Consider the following 24,879-nt stretch of genomic DNA (forward strand, 5'->3'; position numbering starts at 1 on the left):
ATTTGTTTCAAAGTCATATGTCTCTTGTAAAAACAGTCAAACTAACTTGGTTTTAAAAATTATTTTCCTGCTTTGTACAAGAAAGAAAAAAATACAGTCAATTCTCATTATTTGTGATAAGTATGTCCTATAACACTGTCATGAACACTGAATTAGTAAATACTGAAACATTGCTTCTTGGGGAAACATAGGCTTAGGTTTCCAAGAGCCTCTGGTTCCAATATTTCATCAACCAATCAATACATAACATTGTTTCTGTTTAAAGACATCATATTTAATATATATTGTTCATTAATTGACATTGAACTCATGGCCAACAGTGCTGTAACTCATGCCTGAATGAAGCTCATCTAACACATGTCTATTTTCTGCACAAGGCACATTACAGCCTTCCTCCCTTAGGAACCCTGAACAGCACTTTGTCCTATGTTTGTAGCCAATTTTAAATAGCAAAACACCAACAAAAATTTGAAAACGTGGCACTCGATTGACCTGAAAAGGACACATGGGCGAGCCGGCCTGTTCCTCCTCAGCCAGGGGCGTGAACAGCAGGTGATGGGACGTTGTGCTGCTCTGGCAGGTGCACAAAGGGCCACCTGACCACTCGAGTACTGGGGCTGCAGTCACAAATCAGTTTTAGCAAGCAGGCGAAATCACTACACAAAGCCTGCAAATAATGAGAACTGACTGCACTTATCTTACCTAAGAATGCTAAATGTAGGTCTTAGGGTCATTCTTTACCCATTTTGAATGACTTCTAGAATATTCACATGGGGCCATGTTCATCACAAACAAACAGGATGGGAAAGTACAAGTTATTTGAAAAATCATTACAAGGGTGAATAGATACGCATTTTGGAAAATTTGAATCTCAATTATCCACAGCTCCTGATAACCTATCTCCCTCTGTTTGTTTGGCTCTCTAACAAAATGCTTCTGGGCACCCTCAGAAACACAGGTCTGATTTGTTAGTGAATCCATAGCCTTTGCACCCAAAGGGTCCTGGTTAGAGTTAGGGTCAGGGTGCCTGAGAGTAAACTTCAGCCCCGCTGCTCACCAGCTCCCCAGCCTTGGTAAGTTACTCTCTATAAAAAGGGTACAGCTTCTACTTTATTTGGATTGTTTTTCTTCTAGGAGAAATAAGGGCAAAATGTTAAAATGCAACATTTACTAATTATGAGTGGTTTCTCTCTTTCCAGTATTTCAAAAAAAAAATTTTTTTTAAAGCTTGTTGTTGTGAAGAATAAATGCAGTTACATCTGATCTAGGCCTGGTGCTTGGCTGCTACCTTTCTTTCAATCTGACTGTAAACAGCTGGGGTGCAGGGAAGTGACTTGGCTCCTGTTATGCTCCAGCACCTGGCACTGCCCTGGCTGCAGGGGGTGGCCTCTACATCAACGTGCTGAACAGCCCAGAGAACCAGACAACACCATGGCCCTGGTTGGCCATGCTGATCAGAGAGGCTGACAGAAGCCAAGCACCACATGAGTTTTTCTGGCCATTTTGAAGTGGTTTTGTGTTTGTTTGTTCTGAACTGTTCCTGTGGAAACTTAGTCGTTCAACAAAAATACCAGACTCTAAGTTACTCTATAAGACAAATACCAAAATATCAGATAGCTTGGGTGTTGACAGAGTAAAGATTTCACAACCCCATTCTCTCTGAAATCATCCACTACAAAAATAAGAAAAGAGAAATTCCTTGGGACTAGTAGACATCTAACACTCCAATCAACCACCTGAGATGAATGAAGCCAAATGCAGCAAAGGGTGGACCTGGGAGCACGAAGACCCTTAGGGAAGATGGTCAAGGAAGGAGGGCAGCCGCAGCCCTCAGACAAAGCCTACAGAGCTGGGGTTCCACATGGCAGGGGGAGCCAGTATTTTGAGGGTGAAGAGATTTGGAATGGCCAGCAGTCTTCCTGGGAAGAAAAAATATTAAACTAATATTCTCTCTTTCTCTCTCTCTCTCTCTCTCTCTCTCTCTCTCTCTCTCTCTCTCTCTCTCTCTCTCTCACACACACACACACACACACAGCATTACTGAGAATGAGGAAACCACTCTGTTAGGCTGGAACACATCTTGGGCGGCTCCCTAACATGATTCATTTCCAAGGTAAAGAACCTATCCCGGGTGTATGCAATTACACTAAAAGAACAAAAGGAGAGAATCAATAGGAGAAACATATGGTACATAAAGAACATTGGCCCCAATGCCCAGAAAACTGTCCCAAAGGGCAGATGGAATCAAGACTATGCATATAGCCATGAAATCAAAGAAGTTAAGAAAACAGTCACTTTGTTAAAACAACAGCTCAAACCAGAGATACACAAGTTAAGGGATGAGATGGAAAGGCAAGAAAAGTAATCAGAAATAAGCTGGCAGAGATCAGGGACAAAGTAGAAAGAAATGATGGTGTTATTTCAACAGCACAAAGAGAACAGACATTAAAGTTTAAAGAACATAGTGGACAGCATGGAGTAGCTTGAGAAAAATGGAATGGAATTAACAAAGAGTGAAAGAATTCAATGGAAAAATACTAGGACAAAGGAGATCCAAAGTACGCAAGATGCATGTCCCTGAAGTCAAGAATTTAAATAAGGGAGTAGCACATATGTTCAATTAAAGCACATATGTTATAGCACATATGTTATATGTTATAGCACATAGTAGCACATATGTTATAATTAAAGCAAATGTCCAGAAATAAGAGAGCACTTTTCTCCTGGATTCCCTTATAAATCACTGGGCCTTCTTCTCCTTGGCCACACTCCAAGCCAGCAGAGAGATGAGTGACGTCCTCAGAGGTGGCAAGCATGTCCAGCCCAGAGAAAAATGGTCCAGCTGGGCTCAGGGCTGGCCATAAGCCGCGCAATTTCAGCACGCTGACTTAAACAACTGCGGAAGCTGGGAAGGTTCTGATGCTCTACCAAGAACCAGGCCAGAGCAGGGTTATCACATCCCCTGGATACCAGCTTCAAAATCCTGCAGGTGCTTCGTAAACACTGACCCCTGGGCCTGGCAGCCACCCCTGCTGTTTCCTCTGCACATAAAAATGTAAGAGTGACTGCTTTCATCATCAGTAAGCTCCATTCACAACAAAACAAAGGAAAGCTCTAGACCAGAACAGTGACTCTCCACCCTGGCTGCAGGTTAGAAACACCTGGGTGCTTTTTTTTTAAGTACTGGTGACAGGGTCCTAGCCCAAACTTACTCCGAACCTTCAGGGGTGGGCCCAGACCTCAACATGTGTAAAACTTTCCAGGTGATGCTCACCTGCAGCCCCGATGCAGAACCCCTGCTCTAGCAGGACCACTTCTCTAGTGAGGGTCCAGGGGCTCAAAACTGACCCAAACACAGCTGGCCGCTGACGTAGGCAGCACCGTGAGTGGTAGCAACTGAGGGGGCCATGGCAGAGAGGAATGAAGAATTTGAAAGAAGTAACATTAAAGCCATCATTCAAGAAAACACTCTCAGTTAACCCCAACCCCCGCCCCCAATATACACATTAATTTTTAGACATCTAGATTCTGCTAACGCAGTAATTCAGGTAAAGGTTTTTGCCGTGTCCTTCTGTCGACAGCGCATACAGGCAGGCTGGGGCCTGAAGCTGACTTTAGGAAGAGCACATGTGTTGCTCCACTTCCTGATGTGTGGCTGAATCATGAAAGGAAGTCCTATAATTCGCAACCCTCCTAAGCAGCTTGTCTTGTGGTATTTTATCTTTGCTCAAACTGAGCCGCACCGGAATTCCAGAGACAGGCAAACTGCGCCTCTGTCACCCGCTGCCCAGAATGAGGAGGAGCCAGGGCTTCAGCCTAGGGGACAGCGGCCGATTCCCAGCTGGTGGGCCTGCCCCACCGGCGTCACCTCAGCTGGCCTCAGGCTCCCGGGTGCCACCCCACACGTGCACCTGCCTGCCCACCGCCTCCGATTTTTTTGCTGCTCTCAGGGTCTCAAATGAGCACAAAGGGCACATTCCCAGAAATGAAAGTCTTGTTCTCTTTTGTTTGAAAGAATAGACATGGTCAAGCAATAAGCATCACGCTTTCCTCACCTCACTGGAATGAGGCAAACGTTCCCTCTTCAAGTCTTCCTTTTAAATGGACAGAGCATTACATCACAAATATTTTGAGAAAATAATGTTGGACTTTTTTTCCTGCAGAGAAATTAGTAAGTACTAAGATTTTCTCCATTACCTCTAAATCCTCTGGAACAGAAACCCAGTTTATTCTTTCAGAAACCATATGAACCAAGTGTGCTAACACACTGTAAGGATTCATGAATTGGTGTCCTCCAAGGCTGGGCGCCCCTTACACTGCTCCAGGGCCAGAACTGGGAGCCATTTCAGCTCCTGTGGGACTCATGTAACCTGTCAGAGACAGGCTGTGATGGGGGCTGTGTGTGTGTGTGTGGGGCTGTTGAGTACGTCATCACCAGCCATGTGTGGCTGTTGTGTTGAGTAGGAGACTGTCCCTGTGTTGAGGATGAAAGGGCCAGGCCAGAGCCTGTGGGCATGACCTGAATTTCCTGGTACTACCATCGTTGACCATAGTCAGGTCCCCTCAAAAAAACAGGAGGCACGCAGGGTCCACACGTGGACAAGTGGCAAGCATTACGATGCAATCACCATGCCCAGTGGCATTAAGCTAGGAAAGGTGGGAGGAGGTAAAAGTCCCAGTGCCCCCTGGCTCTCCAGGAAGGGCTGTGTGTGGCTCGGCTAAAGCATGGCACTCTGCATGTGTCCCGCAGACTGGGTGGCAGTGACCGAAATGCTTGCTCTACTCTGCCCCTCACAGAGCCACTAGCCACATGGGGCCGCTGCCCTCAAAATGTGGCAAGCATGACTAAGAATGGATTGAATTTTAAATGTTATTTAATTTTAAGTACTTGAATGTCAATGGCTACACGGGGCTGTTGATGACGTACTGAACAGCACAGTACTAGATCCTTGGCAGAGAAGCTGGGGAAAGGCCTTCTGTCCTCACCTGGGCCAGGTGTCAGAGGTGGAGCAGCACACAGCACCCCCTGGGACCAACATGATGAGCCTGTATCTGGACCTAGGGCGCCCTCCACAGTCACCCCGAAAACAGGCTGTGTGGTCCAGATACCTTTCTCTTCCAGATGTTTCTCCTACTTGGGCCAAATGTAGAAGTTCTAGGTTTTCTTTTCACTCTCTCACACACACGAGGACATACTACTCTAACATCTAACACATCCAGAGTCTTTGCAATGAAAGGTACACACAGCTGCCACTATACCCAGCATACCAATAAATTCAAATTTGGTGGAAACTTTGTTAGGCTTTAAAGATGAACTTGCATGCTATAAAGTCCTACTAACCAGTTCTAAACCAGTGATTCCTGGCTGTGGCAGCTGCACTTGGTGGGAGCGGTAGTGGGAGGCCTTAATAATTCAAGTCCAGAGGCAGGCCACATGCAGACCACATCAGAATCCTGGGAGGTGGCCTGGGCACCAGTGGGTGAGATACGCATGGGTTACGGCTGTGTGCAGGCAAGCTGGAGAAACTTGGCTGTACAACTCTGTACAAGCCACCCACTTTCTCTAAGCCTAACTCCTCACCTGGAGACAGAATGGTCCCAGAGACAGAATTTCCCCCACTTATTTATATATACTTTCATTGTATGGGGACTTGTTTACAATTTTAGGAAATCATAGTCATCATTCTTTTTCTATTATGGTTTCATATTTTCTTCTTCACCCCACAATTATTTAAAAACTCACCTAAGTTTTCTTTGAGTACTTTTATGATTTCGCTGTTATTCTTTGTTCATTCTGGAACTTACTTTGGTATAAAAAGCAAAGTTTTCTTTTTTCTATTTTTCCCAAAAAGCCATGACAGATGCTTTGTTCTGAATTAGTTCTGTTCCCGGTTTCATCCTATTCACTCCCCCTGGCCCCAAGCAAACCTTATTTTGTTATGAGTACAGCAAACGTCTGTGTGCAGAGTAAAAATGTATATTTCACCCTTTTCCCTTTTCTCCCAACTGATCCCACTGCCCTTCCCAGATAACTGCTGCTCACAGTTTGGTGTCTTTGCTTCTAAACGGCTCTCCATATATTCTCTCTGTCTCTGTCTCTGTCTCTCTCTCTCTCTCTCTCTCTCTCTCTCTCTCTCTCTCTCTCACACACACACACACACACACACACACACACACACACACATACACACTTGTACAAGCTGACTTGCATCCACACAAAGTAAATAACAATCCAATGTAGCTGACATCAAGTGCACATATGTGTTTAAAAAACACATTATACCTTGCTTTTTAACTGAACATAATTTGGACATCTTTATATTTTCATCTACAAAGACTCCACACTTTCAAAAAGACCACATGGGATTCCTACTGGTATGTATTTCTTCCTTCCTTCCTTTTTTTTTTTTTTTTGCTATTGCAAAATAAAATGTTGAAATGAATTACTGTATGCCTATATTTCTCCATTTTTATCAATATATGTGTGTAATAAGCTCCTAAGAGTGAAACTGTTGAGTCAAAGCACATGTGCATTTTAAATTTCAGAAGATTTGACCAAGGGCAGTGCCATCACCCACCTGTGAGTGTCCTTTGTCCCCACACCTCGTCACACAGCAACCTCTTAAACTGCAGAGAAGCAGCACATATTCCTGCACTTTGGGTTCTCCTGCAGTTCTACCTGCTTATCAGCGTCCTCAATTTATTTTTCTATTGGGCTGTGTTTATTCTTCTCACATAGAAAGAACTCATTGCGTATTAAGTCTATTGGTACTTTACCACAGGCACTGAAAATCAATATATATTACAGGTTTTCCCCCCACTTATTTATATATACTTTCATTATATGGGGACTTGTTTACAATTTTAGGAAATCATAGTCATCACTCTTTTTCTATTATGGTTTCATATTTTCTTCTTCACCCCACAATTATTTAAAAACTCACCTAAGTTTTCTTTGAGTACTTTTATGATTTCGCTGTTATTCTTTGTTCATTCTGGAACTTACTTTGGTATAAAAAGCAAAGTTTTCTTTTTCCCGTTTTTCCCAAATGATTAGCCAGGTTTCCCAAGACCACTAATGAATAACCCATGCTCCCTTCCCTGACCGATAGGAAATGCCATCCTTGCCTTAATCTCATTTCCACATGTCATTTGTGTCTCTTGGTCCACTCTCCATTGTTGCTTTGCCTTAAGATCTTGTGGAATTTGTCTCACCCATCACCATTTTTTCTCTGGGTCTTCTCACAAGTTCCTCTAAATTTTTTTTTGTCAATCAAAAGTGGAAAAAATTATATCCCAAGCAAGTTAACTTGCTTCGTTTTGTTTGGTGTTTACATACACAATGTTCCATAACCATCTGTGCACAACACTTCGGCTGGCGCCTCCTCTTACATGAGCTTCCCACCATGTTCTAGGTCACTCTGGGTGGCATTTGCAAGTCAGCTTAATCTGTGCTGAAGAGAGACCTGCACAAGCATCACAAGTCTGCATAGTAACCTCGCATTGATTCAGGACTTTTTGTCCAGTTGCTATTGAATTTGCTTAATTTCTCAAGACAAAGCTATAACGATAATAATGTTTTCTATAACTGCTGGGAAAAGTGTGAAATCAACATGTCAAACTGAGTTTATGGCCTTGTGTTGCCTTCTCAGGCTTCCTCGTGTCCACTGATATGACTTGAATCTACATCTTCTTACCACTAGGCACAACGGCAGATCCTTTTTTCTACTCTTTATCAGAGCAGTGGACACAGATTCTGGTTCTGGATTAGAAATACCTACCTCTAAGGCCTCGAATCCCATCAACATCACTTAGTGGTTGGACAAGTCATTTTACCTTTCTGGGTCTCACAGCTTTTCAGCAGGTTGGATTAGATGGTCTCTAGATCCCTGTCATCTCTAACATTCCATGCATCATTAAACATGCTGCTAAGAAATTTTAGACTGGTGATTTCCTAAAAATCAGTAGATTTCCTAAAAATGCCATCCTCTCCTTGGACACACTATCTGCCTGAGCTACAGGATGGCTGGCCCAGCTCCCAGAGCAACAGAGAAGACCAGAGAAGCTCCAGTTCTGGGATCTGCCCCTGCTCTAGTGAGCTTCTCTCCCTCCACCTCGCTGTCACTTCCTCCACACAGCAAAGACCATCAGCTGATTGGTGTTGCTAAAAAAAAAAAAAAAAAAAAAAAAAGGAAGTGGTGGACTTCCGCTTCAAGCCTATGCAGCAGCTATAAATGCAGAGAAAGGAAAGAAACAGTATTAAAAACAATAACACAGAATATAAATCCATAACCACTCTGGGAAGCAAAGGAAGCATATCACTAGTATACTGGGAACTATCGTGATCCTTGAAAGATGCAAAGCAAGATGGGCTCAAACTGAAGAGGGAAACCACAGCAGAAGTGCAGGCAGAGGGGATAGCTGTGAAGGTGAGAGAAGCCTTGGAAATGACAGAACCCTGGGGTGAAGTAGGGCAGGGCAGGGTAGGAGCAGCCAAGCTCTCTCCAAACCCTTAGCTGTGGGCACCCCAAAGAGCAACAGAAGTCCCTCTGCAGGGAAGACATTCATATGGAGAGGTAGGGCATGACCAGTTCTGTGAAGAACAGGGCCCCAGCACCCACACATTGGTTACTGGCTCACCTGCCCAGTGCACATCTCACCCACCTCCTATCTCACAGGGGACAGGCTACAAGAGGGCCACACAACAAATTCAGCCTTAAAAATCTAACTCCTAGGGTACCTCAAAAAAAAAAAAAAAAAAGGAAGACCAGCCCTGGGGTGGGATAAAACACCTAGAAATACCAAGCACACAACGGAAGCTAACCCCGTGAAGGAAAGACATCGAATAAGTAGCAGAGCTGATGCCAAGAAGACCGGTCAGGGAGCAGGAAGAGAATGTCCAAACTGGAACCAAGTGTAACAGACAGAACCAACTGTAATAAAAGCCAAGAGTCTAATGAATTGTTAAAAAATAAAGAATGAGCTACATTCCTTGGAAATGAAGCACCTGCTTGCTACAATGTGAGACTCCCCAGATGGACTGAATGGCAGGATAGCCAGGGCTGACGCTCTTGCTGGAGATGAAGATTAACCTGATGGTTTCATGCAACACAACGCAAAGGGCAAAGAGAGGGAAAGAATGAAGAAGGCCATTCACTGCAGCTCTGTTTATAATATCAAAACTTAGGGGAAGGTGTCCGTCAATAAATGATACTTTCCACTCTGTGGAATAAAACACAACGACCATGACTAGGAAGGGCTTCCCCGGCCCTGGCATGTTGCTGTCGTTACTAAAAAAAGAAAGTTGCAGAATGATATTAGTATTAAGAACACACACACACCAAATCATATCTTCTGAAGATACATACAGATATACACAGGATGAATAAGGCGGAAGAAAACTCGCCCAACTGCCCTCCCACAGTGGGCGTGAGTGGGGCTGAGGGCAGCGGTCAAGAAGGGTGTTAGTGCTGCCTGTCCTACCTGAATTCTTTCCTCACAAATGGATCTGAATTTGTGCATCAGTTAAGCAATTTAACACTTTTCAAAAAGAAAATGATGTTCTCCTACCTAGGAGGTCAGAGAAACTACTTGAGAAACAGTTCTTACTCAGCTGTGACCTGTTCGGGGATGTATTACTAGCCTCCATCTAAGACTGCAGGGCAGACTCCCACCGAGAGGCCGTGACAGTTATGTCAGTTCTAACCACAGGCCAGGTACGGGTCGGCACTGCACTCATGGTCTCTATTGTGTATCGCAATAAAACCCGCTGTGAACCCATCTACGAAGACTGAAAGAGTAGCTTAAAAACACAGAATGGGATTTAAACTCCGTGGGACCTCAGACCTCAACTCTCAACCATGTTGATAAAAATATTTAGTAAATGTGACTTTGAGGCAGTATAGCAATCAAATGATTAAAATATTCTTAGCATTTAAGATGAAATCTACCAGTTTTTCTACCTCCACACATGCAAAGACTGAGAATCTTGTAAAGGGGCAGCAGAAGATCACCCAGTGTTTCCGAAAGCGGACTTCAGGCGCTCCTGTTCCCTACATGCTCCAAAAACCATGCCCCATGGCCATGGAGGCATGAGAACAGGCTGACACAAGCCCCTCCATGCACATCAGCTGCACAGCAGTTCTGAAGAATCCCACTGCATACTCCTGCTTACGCAACTTGATTCCATCCAGCATTTCACTTACTTGAGCAAGGAAAGCTCCCCAGGATACCATTTAAAATCAAACTGAGCCACTCCAGGAATCAAGGACATCCAGGCCAGCCATGTGATGAAAGCTCCGGACTCCGACCCAACATTCCTGGGGAAGTACAGGTTCCCATCAATCAGATCATAAGACATCAGTGTCACATCAAACACAAAGGTGACACTGAGATTGATTTTAAGTGGAGATGCCAACTGCTAAACTGGAGTTAAAAATAATCTTTCACTAAGTATGATTCAGAATATGTCCTGTTGGAAGAAATTACAAAAGTTCTATTCTACAAATAAATAACCCTGGAAATAGCAAGTCTGGGGAAGTGTTTTCAACAATTATGACAATGGATTTATAATAGATAAAATGTACGTGAATGTTAGTAAGAGGTATGTCAAGACCTCAAAGGATAAGACAAAGGGTCAATTTGTAGGAAATGTATTTAGTCAACCAATTCCCAAAAATATGCTTCAGTTATTAGTATCTGTGTAGCAAGACGGAAGAGAAACTGTCAGACCGGAGCAAGAAGACAGAAGGTTCCAGAAACAAAGAAAGAAAAGTGGAACCGATAGATTGCGTGGTATGTTTGACTCAGCGGGAAACTGAGTCAATAAGGGTTTTAGCTTAGTGTCAGAGAGTCGGGGAGAAAATTGTAATAGGCACTGAGCCCACTGAAAAAACCCCAAACCAGAATGAGAGTTTACTCCAGGAAGAGCAGCAAGGGGTCTGAGAAAGAAAATGAAACTGTATCATACGCCTTCCTTTAGCAGTAAACTTCATCACAATGAAGTGAACACCAAGTAGCACCTTAACCCTAATTCTAGGGCGGTTATCCCGGGCGGTGGGCATACAGGACGGCCGCGTGCTCGCTTCTCACAGTAGGAAGTCCGCAGGCACTGTCTACATGTGATCACCCAAAACGTACGCAAATAAGCACATTATAAGAAAATAAAGGGAGAGAATTCTAGAAAAAATAGTTATAAAAATACAAAATGGATGCTTTTAGGGAGCAGTAGTAGAGGATGGGAAAGTATTGTCACAAATTAAAATTTTAAAAAAGAAAAATGAACTCTAGTCACACCAAAACATTTCCATGACAACTCGATAGAAATGGATAGATTTAATAAATTATCAGACTGGCAAGACAGAATGAAGATTTATCAATTAAGACAAACAGAATGTCCTGTGTTGGACATCAAATGCCATGCAGAGTATAACAAAACAAACCAATACTTAAACTGTGGCTTTTCCTGAAACGCTGTTGCCCTAAGGGCCTCTTCTATTGACCCATCCAGGCCTGGGCCTCACCTACCCTCACACCAGCCTGCTTTCCTCGTAGGGCCTACTGCCTGCTCAGCTGCCTCATACCACACTTCTCACACTCAGCATGCCAGTCTGGACGGCCAGCATGCTCCTGTGTCCATACTCCCCTCTAGTGCTCCAGCACAGCAGAGAGCGGTACTGCCACCAGCTTCAGAAGCAAGGACTCCAGTGTCAGAGCTAGCTAGCTACCCCAGAAGACAGAACGGTGCTCACCAGGCACTGCCCATCACACAAGCTTTCAGTACACCCTCCATGGTCATCGTGGCATCACCAGTACTCTAAATCATTCCTACCTTCTTCCTCCTCTCATCGTCAGCCTTTGGTGTCCTCCAGAAATAAATACACGGTTTTTCCAAGAATAGAAGAATCAAGAGGGGGTCAATTGTGATATATTAAATCTACTGTAACACATACTAAATGTTCTTCTTTCTATTGGTATCTATGGCCTTGACTAAATCTGATTATACTTAAGGATTCCAATTCAACCACCTTTCAAGAGTCACATGGCAAAACTTACATAATTACTTCTTAAGGGCAGGGCAAAAAAAAGTCAAAATGATGCAAAATAACTGTCAGACAAACTTATAAGCTAATAGAAAATTTCCCTGGTAATATAGTGTCAAAATGGATGATTTTTTTTTCCTTTAAAATTTAGCCTATTTTTTTTTTAATTTTCCCACAATTCCTCAGTTAAAAAAAATTTTTTTTAACTCTTTTCCACGTGAAAAGGAACAAACCTGTTCAAATCAAAGTAGAAGAGTAAGATGATAGGACATAATTAAATCAGGCAATTTAATTCCAATCTCTCTTTAAGATTCTGCCTTTTGATTTTAATTGCTTTTAAAGAAAAAAAAGTTCAGTATGCAGACATTTAAAAAAATTCTCCCCAAACGCCTAAATTCCTAATTTTTTCTTCACTCATTTATAGCTAAACCAATCCAGAAGTGGAAGAAAATGTTAAAACTTGCAAATGAGGGGCAGGGGAGAGAAGATGAGTTAGTTGGAAAAGAATCTGTTACAGTGAAAGCTTTCTCAGCAAAAATGAGGTCAGATTGGAGTGTCCTGCCATTCCTTAGGCACAGAAAACAGAGCCAGCTGCACAGTGAACAGGAGACATTTCTTCCAAGCACATACTGCAGTTGGAAACGGTGATAGTACCCTTTCCTTGAGTAACCACTGTGTTCTTGCTCTACAATCCTAGACTGTCAGAAAATCTGCTGTTTGAAAGTACATCAGTAAGGATGAAACATCCTATTCTTACTTGCAGGATTTATATTTTGATGGTTATCACTGAAAATTCAGTGAAGTTCTGCTATTTCAGACTCCCTGACAACAAGGGAATTGCCTATCTAATTACTGAAAAGTGTGAGTTATTGGGCACTAGAAAAGCAATGTGTTTTCAAAAGCAAACAGTAGCTTGATGGAGTCTCACAGACTCAGTTCTTTAGTCCAACTCCAAAATACTCTGAAAAACAGGTTTTTTTTGGTAAGTTTTAGGGACTCTCATTTAGAGACAAGCCTGCCCTAAACTGACACACAGCTAATTACAGTCTTTATTTATTCCACGTAGTAAGGCTGTTCACAGTGTCAATGCACAAACATTAACGTGTGCCTTTACAGGAGGTTGTATCGGAGTGGTACCTACCATACGGTGTCAGTGTGCATACATACCCGTCTAAATTCTGAGAAATGTCTTTCTCAATGCTAAAATTCTAACTTTGAATTCTAAATTGTGAAAAATCCTGCATTCCAAAACATATCTGAGCACAAGGGTTTTAAACAATCACGAACATGCAGTGCGCTGCCTAAGTGGTGTCCTACTAAGAAGTCTGGGTTAAAAACAGAGAAATCAGACCTGCACTCAGAATATTAAATATGAGCTGAAGGAAAGCTAAGGTGAGCTATTTCTGAAGTCCAAACCTACCAATTAAATGATCTTCCTGCCAATTTCATCCCCCAGGAAAGGTAAGGCCCTAAAGTACACACCTCATTTTCATCCTGGCTTAAAACATTAGAAACATTCTTGTTAAGACTATATAATTCTACATCTAAGCATTACAGACATAGAGAATACAAATCAATTTCTATTTTATTGCAAAACTTCTCTAAACACATCACAAGTATGATGTAGATAGAACAAAATGATTTGATAAAATCATTTTAACTGACAAGATTTCTCACTTAAAACACCTAACACTTTACAAGTGTTTTAATCTTTTAGTTCAAATACAAATACATATATCTATGCACCATCCAGACTTTTGGTGGGGAGGGGCATTAATGAATTTAATTGCATTTAACTGAAATCTTGCCTGTGAAATAACAATGAATTTGTCCTTACTAAAACAAAGAAGTCAGATACGAGTCAATTCCATTTCTTCTGGAAATTCTCCATCATCACGATTATTATTTATTATTGTTATTATTATTATTATTTAGTACAAAGATTCAAATGTGGGACAACTCCAACTCTTTCAACTTCACGCTGAAATGTTCTGAGAGTTTAAGAGCAAGACCAATTCCTCCACTAATAGTACTACTTGGTTTCAATGAAATCTTTGGCGAGTCAGGCAAACTCATTAATCTGCAACAGTTTCCAACTTAGAACGATTTAAACTCTAACTTCTCCAATGAAGCCTTTCTAATACTTCAACATTCAAACAAACGAAAAAAAGAATCGCCATTGTATAGTTTTTAGGTGGGTTTAATATTTTAAACCATATTGACAAAAAAACAAACAAACAACACTTAAAATTTGCATTTTACTACATAAAACTACCCTGCGCTCCAAGTCATTCATTGGCTAATTAAGTTACTTTACCATGAAAACGTGTCGTAAAAGGAGCAATCATGCTAAATTTTGGTAGTAGTTAAGAAAGTTTCATGTGTTGATGCAACTGCTCTTTCTTTCTGTAGTATACGAAATGTAGTATATATAAAACCTCCGCAGGCACACGAACATTTGTACATTGAGTCACTTCGATAAATACAGTGGAATTTTCCAGGGCATTCATGTAAATGGACGAACGAAAATTTCATATTTTGGAGTTCCCCGTGCCTGCGGACTCCAACTCCTGTTTCCCAGGACCCGCCGCTTCCACACTGTCGGCGCGGCCAGGGCACCTGGGGTCCGGGGCCCCCGCACTGACCCCCGGGCCCAGGCCTGGCACCTAGTACAGGAGTCGGACCCCGTGAGGCTCTGGGTTTAGGTGAAAAGCTGGCACCACCTACCTGCTTCTATTCGAACGATGTCATCAATTTCCCCTCCTTTCCCAAAGGCCGAAGGCCCCCCGCGTCCCTGCCGGGTTGAGCCTGGACACCTAGAAGGCGGCCAAAGAGGCGCAGGGCCGCGTTCTCCGCTCGCCGCCTCCCCAGCCCCGAAGCGCAGGGACTCCGCGTTCCCGCGGGCCGAGCGGGAAGAGCGCGCGCACACCTACCTGCGCAGGTAAGGCGAGGGCGGGGCGGCGTGGGGTCGAAGTGCCCCGGGAGCCGGGCGCGGGGCCGGGGCGTCGGTAGGATGGCTGAGGAGCAGAGCCGGCCGCGGGAATCGCCTCACCCGCCCAGCGCGCGGCGCTTCCTCATTTTGGGCAACTTCCTTAACGCGCCCGGGCAGGCCCCACACTTCCTCCCGGCCGCCGCCCCAGCGCCCGTGCGCCCCCACAGCCGCCCGTGCCCCCAGCGCCAAATGCGCCGCGAGAACCCAGGGCAGGGCAGCGGCGGCCAGAGCGCGCGGGTACCCGGCGGCGAGGTCGACCTGGGAGGCCGGAGGGGAGGAGGAGAGCGGCCGGGTGAGCGCTCCACCCGTCTCCCAGGCACAGAAGCCCGGGGACAGGGGCCGTCATATACCTAGCGGGGCACTGCCAACACCGGGAACCTCTCCCCCTGTCGCCTTTTTTAAGGACGACAGGCTGTCAGGGGCACGCCCATTTCCCCCGTGCAATTCCTCAGGAAGAGACCCTTTTTCCTTGGGCGGTGTATTCCCAGTCATCAACCCGAGACACCTCTGCTGACCGGTGACCAGGAGGCCCTGGAATCCCGCCAGGTGACCTGCCTTAGATGAACGCCAGACTTCAGGCGCACCTTTGGGTGGGCCCAGCCTGTCCAACACAGCCAGTTTTCTGATGGCTTTAATTACTACCAAGTTCTTGACAGTCAGTTTGACTTGCTTCCTCTGTAATACCTACCGCGGTCTGCAGTCTGGAGCTAAATAAATTATTAATAAGTTTAACCCTTTTCTGTAGTCCTTAAAATGGTTTTAAAACACCTACCTGGTTCCCCTTCCCCATCCTCTCTCCGCATTTTTTTCTTTTTCTGTTGGACAGCCCTCTAAAATGTCCGTTCCCCCGAAAGTTTCCAGACCCTCACATTTTTGGCAACACTGTTTTGAAAAGCTGTGCCCTGAGCCGAAACACAATAACCATAACCAATACAAAATAGTGTGTTAGACTATCATTGCCATGGAGAAGAATAAGGCGGTAGGAAGTGTTTACATTAGATTGGAGCCCCTCAGACTTTCCGCTTGGGCAATCTCTTCCAGTCATTTTGCCATTTAATTTTTAACCCAAGGAAGGGTTTTTATTATGATTATATTTGTTAACCACTGGACTTGTTTTTGCTTCAAAGAGCCAGTGAAATAGCGGTTGTTCTCTAAAAGAGTGGAGGCTGCAGGGGGTTTTTAGAGTAGGCGATATTGCTGAAAACTAGGGGTCCTGCCTTGCGTTTACTGAAATTACATGTTTCCTTAGGGGCTGCTAATGGCGGTGAGGTAGGTGATGTTCTAGATCTATCTGCCAGCCTCCCTGTAGCACTGGGTCCTTCTGACCTTGGAGTCATCTTTAAAAACTTAATTAGTATGCTTGTAATGATTTTTTAATGTTAAAATTATCACACAATAGAAAAAATCTTCCTGAAACTCAACACATTTCTCCCAGCCTTTTTTTCTTTCCCCCATATGCTGAGTGCTTTTTATCTTTTCACTGTGATCAGTCTTCACTGTGATTGTATGCTGAGTCCTGGAAGCCCTTCTAGCAAAATGCGTGCCAGGGCGATCTCAGGGACACCACACACAGTCACTTTTTAAAGTCTCCTGTTCCCTGCAGATTATTATTTTTATTTCTTTAAAAATAGTCAATATTTTTTCTCCTGGTTTTGTTGTGTGAATTCTACCTCCTGAAGTCTCGCATATCTGCTTGTGTTGTCTGAGTGTTTCTGTGGTTCTTGTTCACGGTGCCTGCCTTACTGTGTACTTGGTCACGTTAGACTGTGTACTTGGCCACCTGTTGACCCTGAAATATTTGTGGAAATTAGTTGAGGCCTGAGAAAAAGGTGTTTTCTTTCAGAGAAAAGTTTTCTTTGCTTCAGTGCGAAGCCTAGGGTTTAACTAGTATTTGGATAATTTAAGAAAAGTTCTCGGGTTACATTTTTTTCTTTTTTTTGGAGCACCAAAGTGATATGAATTTGGGCTGGAAATTTGGGCACAATTTTGGTCAATTTGTAGTTACAGTTTCTCAAGGATGCATTTCTTCTGTTTCTGTTCTGTGCTTCCTTTCACTTTAATTTTGGAGTTGTTTCTTGTATTCCATGCCTTTCTCTTCCTTAGTTTATTCCGTCATTTTGGTGGATCACAATCTCCAGGAGTTTCCTGAGAAATGGAAGTACAGCGGCACCTCTGTTTTCGACTGTAATCCATGAGCTCTGAAACGTTAGAAAACAGCCGACCGCTAGGCCTCAGGATCTTGCACTCAGTGGAAGCCGTGTGACATGTTTGACTTCTGAGTTGTGTTCGAAAACAGAAGCATTTACTTCCGGGTTTACGGCATTCATAAACCAAAATGTTCGTCAATGGAGACGTTCGAAAACTGAGTACTATTGTAGATATTTTAAAGACCTTCCATATCCAAAAAGGTTCTATCTTTAACTGTGATTGATGGTTTGGATGTGCTCTTCTATCCTGCATGATTGTATAGAATTCTAGTTCAGAAATTACTTTTCCTCACAATTTTAAGCCATTATTCTATTGTTTTCTTGTTTGCAGTGTTGCTGTTGAGAAATCCAAACCATTCTGAGTCTTTTTCCTTTGTCTATTCATTCTGATTCTTTATCCTTTGAGCATAGTTACTAGTCGGGTGTTTTACTTGCCCACACTTGCTAGCTTTCTCCAGGCCTTCTGTTTACTCCTCAGGGGGTGACAGCTCCTTGATCCTTACATCAGGATCAAAGAATCATTGATTCTTTCTCCGTTCTGGGCGTCAGTTTTAGGGTTTATTAGTCCCTTTATGCCTGCTTTTCTATAACCTTTGGGCATTGGTTAAGGAGTTGCGTTGCAATAACTGGGTCCTCCCTCCTGCATGAGAATGGGTTGAAGGCAGGCGGGTTCACTCTTCATTGGGAGATGGAGAGGGAAGAGCTTACCCCACTCTTTTGGGGGCAACTTTGAGCATCAGCTCCATCTCCCAGTTAGTGTGGGTCCCTGGAGTCCTCAGACTTCTGACAGTCATGCAGAAGGCTGACATTTCTCTTTTTTCTCTAATCTCCACTGCAGACATTTTCACTACCTCATAGTCAAAACTGGGGAAAGCTAAGAATAAATTATCACTCCTCTTTCGTCTAGCAAGATTTGAATGAGAATTGTCAAAATTTTGTAGACTCACCAGTTACGGTTTCAGGGAGGTGGGAGCATAACCTCACCCTGATCCTCTCAAACTTCTGTTTTCTATATGAGCGAGCATTTTCTGAAGTCCATCTCATTAAGCCCTTCTCCTTTTCTTGTTTGGTTACTACTGGTAACTTTTACATTTTTGTTTTCTCTTCCGTTTTTGCTTGGATGGCAGAGAGGGAGGGGATCTTTTTGTTTCTAGATAGTGGGACCTTGAAACTCCATGAATATTTCATTACTTTTATCCAGAATTTAATGCCAAACATTTTTTTTTACTGTAGAATATACCGGTACATTGTATATTTTAATATTTAGAATGCAAGGTCCTCATATTTAACTCTTCCAAATTAAAAATACATGAGTTACACATGACATATGTTAGGATGCTTTAGATTGCAAATAAAAGAATACTCAACTCCAGCTATTGAAATGGTAACATTTGATTGGCAAAAAAAGGAGAAAGTTCCAGAGTGAGGACAGCATCAGGTGTACTTTTATACAAATAATTTTAAGTTGAGATAAAAGTTACACAACACAAAATTCACCATTTTAACAATTTTAAAATGTAGGTGTACCTTTACAAAATGTAGTTACTTAACCCTAAGTTATTTTTGCTAGACCAGCATCGCTGAATCTCAGTGATGCCCACCACCTGGGCACATCTATCTGCCAAAATGCCACAGAATGTCACCGGAGGAACAGCCTCCTTCTGCTGCTCGGCTCCCTCACCGGTTCAACCCTGATTTAAAAGGGACCTTTCACCTACAAATGGTGGACTTCCTTCTTTTTCTGTTGTCAATGAGGTTTTGAACAAGAAAGAAAAAAGTTACTTAAGGACTAAGGATAGCATTTGAACTTAGGCCACACATGACAGCCTGGGCCAGGGGTCAAAAGCACAGGCTATCTTCCCAAGGCTGCCCCTTTCCTGGGCGTGTGGCTCTGAGGCAGTCACGCCTCCTCTGCATACTTCTGATTTCTTATTTTCTGTGAAATTTCAAGTTGGCAAACAATTACAGTAGTACCTCAGTTTTTGAATGTCTCCGTTGATGAACACTTCGGTTTATGAACACCGTAAACCCAGAAGTAAATGCTTCAGTTTTGGAACACGCCTCAGAAGTCGAACATGCCACGCAGCTTCCGCTGAGTGCAAGATCCTGAGGCCTAGCTGTTGAATGTTTTCGAACGTTTCAGAACTTGAACGGTCTTCCGTAACGATTACGTTAAAAAACCGAGGTAACACTGTATTGTGTGTCTTTATTGCCAGACATGATCCTATACCCTGGAGATTAAAAAGGATGGAAAAATATATGCTCAAAAATAACTCCTTCACATACCACAACAGGTAGCCATGTATTTGTCTCGCAGTTTACTTTTTAAAAATATAATTACAGCCGGCGCTCAGTATCTGAGGGTTCAACCAACCAAGTAGCAAAAATATTGGGGGAAAAAAATCACAGAAAGTTCCAGAAAGCAAAACTTGAATTTGCCACACCCAAGAACTACACTGAATCCACACAAATGAAATGGTATGAAAATATAGGTTATATGCAATTGACTCATTTTTTATTATTGAGTTGTAAGAATTTTTTACATATTTTGGATACAAGTCCCTTATTAGATATACAGTATTCTCCTATTTTGAAGGTTCTCTTTTCACTTTCTTGATTGTATCATTTGCAGGACAATTTTTTTTTTTTTAATTTTGATGAAGGTAAATTTAGTTTTTCTTTTATTGCTTGTGTTTTTGTATTGTATCTAAGAAATCATTGCCTAGCCCAAGGTCGAGAAGATTTACTCCTATGTGTTTCTCTAGTTTTACAGTTTTAGCTTTTACATTTATGTCTCAGATCATTTTGAATTAACTTTGGGGTACAGTTTAGGACAGAAGTCCAACTTCAGTTTTGTGCATGCACATATCTAGTTGTCCCAGCACAACAGTAGTTATCGAAACAACTACAGTTGACCTTTGAACAATGCAGGTGTTAAGGATGCCAAAGCCTCTCACAATCAAAAATCTGCATATAACTTTCGACTCCTCAAAAATGTAACTACTAATAGGTTACTGTTGACTGGAAGCCTTACCAATAATGTAAACAGTCGATTAACACATATTTTATATTATATACTATATTCTTACACTTAAATGAGCTACAGAAAATGTTATTAAAAACTTCATAAGGAAAAGAAAATACATTTACAGTACTGTATGCATTTATTGAAAAAAATCAGCCTATAAGTAAACCCGTGCAGTTCAAACCCATGTTGTTCAAGGGTCAAGTATATTCTGTCCACACTTAATTGTCTTGCCACCCTTGTTGAAGATCAATGCAAGAGTTATTTCTGGGCTCTAAACTCCATTCTCATGATCTATGTATCTGTCCTTATTCCAAAATTACAGTTCAATTACTGAAGGTTTGTACTACTTTGGAAATTGAAAAGTTTGAGTCCTACAACTTTGTTCTTTTTCAAGACTATTTTGGCTTTGCATTGTGATAAGAATTTTAGGATCAGCCTGTCAATTTCTGCCAAAACAGAAGCTGGGAATTTGACAGGGACTCTGTAGATCAATTTGGGAGTATTGCCATCTTAATACTATTAAATGTGTCCATCCATGAACACGGTCCATTTGATTTTAGAACTTCTTTAATTTCTAAATATTTTTTAAGTATTCTTTAACACTTCTTTGAACATATTTATAATAACTCCTCTGAAGTCTTTGTCCATTACATTCACCATCTGGATCCTACAAAGGCCCTTTCTGCCGCCTGCTTTCTATTCCTGTGTACAGGTGATACTTTCGTGATTCTATGCATGTCTCATTTTCTGTTTTGGTTGCAGACTGGACATTTTAGGTAATATAGATGGCAAGTTTGGAGACTGATCCCTCCCCCAGGGCTTGTTGATATTGCCTGTTTGCTTGTGCATCTCTGCAGTGTCCTGGTTGGATGAGTCCCCTGGCTGTGGGCTGCCTGAGAGTTGCTCCTCCGAGGGTGCCCCCTTGGATGTGGGACAGTATTTCTGACCACCAGGAATGGCTGTGGTCTGCGAGGGCTCTCTTTATCTCTCTCTCTGATCTCCCAGATGCTCTTCTGGCTGGTTTGCTGTTGGTATCACATCCAGATTTTAACCTCTTTTAATTGCCCGCTGATTGCTCTGTTGTTTTCACCAACACTCTGGGGCATAACTTGCTTCACCGTCTGTTCCAGTCAAAGTCCATGCTCTTTCCAGGGACAGATATCACCAGTCATCGAAGCTTGCTCTGATCCAGAAGGGCTCTCAGCTGCCTCTTGTCCTGATTCTCTCTGTTCATCTTTCAGCTGGTCTATGCTGTGCTTGTTGCTACTAGAACCATCAATTACCAGCCTCCTTGTAACTGTTCACCTCTAGGACATCTATTGTTTTCAACAACAATCTTAGGTTTGAGCTTCCTTATTTTCTATTCCAATGAACTAATATCAGCCCCTGTAGGGAGAACTCGGGAGCTCTAACAACCTCCGTCTCTCCTGGGAGGAACCTCTGTGTTTCTGCACTGAGGCTGGGGTTGAGGACAATGGCCTGCTTCTCCTGGAGTGATACCTTCTCTTAGCAGGACACTGGGTGGGGGTGGTAGCCTTAGTCTTCTCCATGTAGACTCCTGCCCTACAAGTGGGGGCTGAGTAGGGGAAGGGAGCCCCAGGTCTCTTGCATGAACTTGCCTGGAGTGGAACTTCTGCAACATGGAGCTGGGTGTGGGGAGGATGAGAGATCCCAGTGGCCTGTGCCTTCTGGGTGACACCACAGCTGTAGGCTGGGAGCTGGGAGAGGGAGCCCACCTCTGGCTACATCCACTCAGACTGGGGCTCTGTCCTGCTAGTTTGGGGGAGGAGATGGGAGCAGGTCAGGGCTCATATGACACACACTCTCCTGTTTGTACAGAGATTTTCTATATTTTCTTGAATAAATACTTTTCTATTTCCTGTATGACCTAAGGACAATTCCCAGAGATTTGAAATTATTTTATATATATATATATATATATATAAAATTTAACTTGTAAAACTGTATATATATATACAGTTTTGAAGTTAAACAATAGTTTTGCTGGAGAGAATTTCCACCAAACTCCCCATACTCGTCATTCCAGAAATCTGACTCTTCTTTTTTGTTTTCTTCTAGAGGCACTGAAGTTTGAGGGTTTTATTAAAGGGGTTAGAGGTAGAGAGGGCAACACGTGCCTCTCAGCAGAAGGGAGGATAGGGCAGGGGGGTGCCAGGGAGGAGGGCCTTGACTAGAGGGGGAAAGGGGCCAGCAGTGAGAAGAAGGCCAAGGGCACAAGCTGCCTATTTTATTTATTTTTTATATCTATCTATGTCTCTATGTGGTTTTTTTTGGTGTGTATATATATATGTAAAATTTACTGGGGTGACATTGGTTAGTAAAACTGTATAGGTTTCAAGTGAGCAATCCTATAATACATCATCTATATATCACATTGTGTGTTCACCACCCAGAGTCAGTTCTCCTTCCATCACCATATATTTGATCCCCTTTACCCTCATCTACCACCCCCTTACCCTCTGGTAACCACTAAACTGCTCTCTGTGTCTGTGAGTTTTTGTTTCTTTGTTTGTTTGTCTTATTCTTTTGTTGCTTTCGGTTTCATATGCCACATATGAGCAAAGTCATATGGTTCTCAACTTTTTCTATCTGAATGTTTCCATTTAGCATGATAATCTCCACATCCATGCATGTTGTCATGCATACATACAAATGCCAGCATTTAATTTTTCTTATGGCTGAGTAATATTCAATTGTACATGTGTACCACATCTTTATCCAATCATCTATCGAAGGGCACTTGGATTCTTTCCTTGTCTGGGACACCGTGAATACAGCTGCAACGGACGTAGGGGTACATGGATAAATGTTTTCAGATTTTTTGGGTAGATACCCAGGAGAGGGATTGCTGGGTCATATGGTAATTCTATTCTTACCTCCATATTGTTTTCCATAGTGGCTGTATCAATTTACATTCCTACCAGCAGTATATGAGGGTTCCTTTTTCTCCACAGCCTCTCCAACACTTGTTACTACTTGTCTTGTTAGTAATAGCCATTCTAACAGGTGTGAGGTGGTATCTCATTGTGGTTTTGATTTGCATTTCCTTAATAGCTAGTGAAGTTGAGCATTGTTTTGTATATCTGTTGGCCGTTTGTATGTCTCCTTGGGAGAAGTGTCTGTTTGGGTCCTCTGCCCATTTTTTAATTGGATTGTTTGTTTTTTTGTTGTTGAGTTGTATGAGTTCTTTATATATATATATATATATTTGATATTAGCCCCTTATCGGAGGTGTTGTTTGCAAATATCTTGTCCCATTTACTTGGTTGCCTCTTTATTTTGTTGATGGTTTCTTTTGCTGTGCAGAAGCTTTTTAGTTTGATATAGTCCCAATCATTTATTTCAGCTTTTACTTCCCTTGCTTTTGAGGTCAAATTGATAAAATCCTGTCTGAACACAAGGTCCATAAGTTTAGTACTTATGCTTTCTTTTATGCAGCTTATTGTTTCAGGTCTTATGTTTAGGTCTTTGATCCATTTTGAGTTAATTTTTGTATATGGTGACAGATAGCAGTTTAGTTTCATTATTTTGCACATGGTTTTCCAATTTTCCCAGCAGTATTTAATTGAAGAGGCTTTCTTTTCTCCATTGTATGTTTTTGACCCCTGTTTTGAAAGTTATCTGCCCATATATATGTGGGTTTATTTGTGGGTTCTCAATTCTATTCCATGGTCTGTATGTCTATTTTTCTGTCAATACCATACTGTTTTGATTATTGCAGCTTTGTAGTGAAAACTGAAGACAGGGAGTGTGATACCTCCCGCCTTGTTCTTTTTTCTTAGGATTGCTTTGTCTATTCAGGGTCTTTTGTGATTCCATACAAACCTGATGATTTTTTTGTTCTATTTCTTTAAAAAGTGCCATTGGTGTTTTGATGGTGATTGCATTAAATTTGTATATTGTGTTGGATAATATGGCCATTTTAACTATGTTTATTTTTCCGATCCATGAACACAGAATACCTTTCCATTTCTTTGTGTCTTCAATTTCTTTTAATAATGTCATGTAGTTTTCATTGTATAAGTCCTTCACATCCTTTGTTAAGTTTATTCCTAGGTATTTTGTTGTTGTTGCAATTGCAAACGGAATTTTTGTTTTATTTCTTTTTCTGAAATTTCAGTGTTACTATATAGGAACGCAATGGATTTTTGCACAATTGATTTTGTATCCTGCAACTTTTCTGTATTTGTTTATTGTTTCTGGTAGTTTTTTTGTGGAATCTAGGGTTTTGTATATAAAGAACCATGTCATCTGAAAAAAGTGATGGTTTAACTTCTTAATTCCCAATTTGGATGCTTTTTATTGTTTTCTCTTGCCTGATTGCTCTGGCAAGGACTTCAATACTACATTGAATAACAGTGATGACATGGGGCATCCCTGTCTTGTTCCTGATCTTAGAGGAAAAGCTTTCAGTTTCTCACCATTAAGTATGATAGTAGCTGAGGGTTTGTCATATATAGCGTTAATTATGTTGAAGTACTTTCCTCCTGTACCCATTTTATTAACTGTTTTAATGAGAAATGGATATCGTATTTTGTCAAATGCTTTTACTGCATCTATTGATATAATCATATGATTTTTATCTTTTAG

General features: G+C 42.2%; 1 protein-coding gene across 6 annotated transcripts in view; it reads right to left on the minus strand.

Moving 5' to 3' along the window:
• Positions 1-15,405, minus strand: part of SYK (spleen associated tyrosine kinase) — an 86,661-nt gene extending 71,256 nt beyond the window's left edge. For 2 of the 6 annotated variants that reach the window (XM_019713875.2, XM_019713871.2), the window contains exon 1: positions 14,975-15,405. The gene's annotated coding sequence lies outside the window, so the exon portion shown is untranslated. Of the gene's footprint in view, positions 1-10,205; positions 10,320-14,768 lie in introns of all 6 variants that reach the window. The other 4 variants (XM_019713872.2, XM_074330198.1, XM_074330197.1 and 1 more) reach the window with 4 other exon arrangements.
• Positions 15,406-24,879: the final 9,474 nt, after the last annotated feature.

Source organism: Rhinolophus sinicus, linkage group LG04 (genome assembly GCF_036562045.2).
Source record: "Rhinolophus sinicus isolate RSC01 linkage group LG04, ASM3656204v1, whole genome shotgun sequence".
Classification (NCBI taxonomy): Eukaryota; Metazoa; Chordata; class Mammalia; order Chiroptera; family Rhinolophidae; genus Rhinolophus; species Rhinolophus sinicus.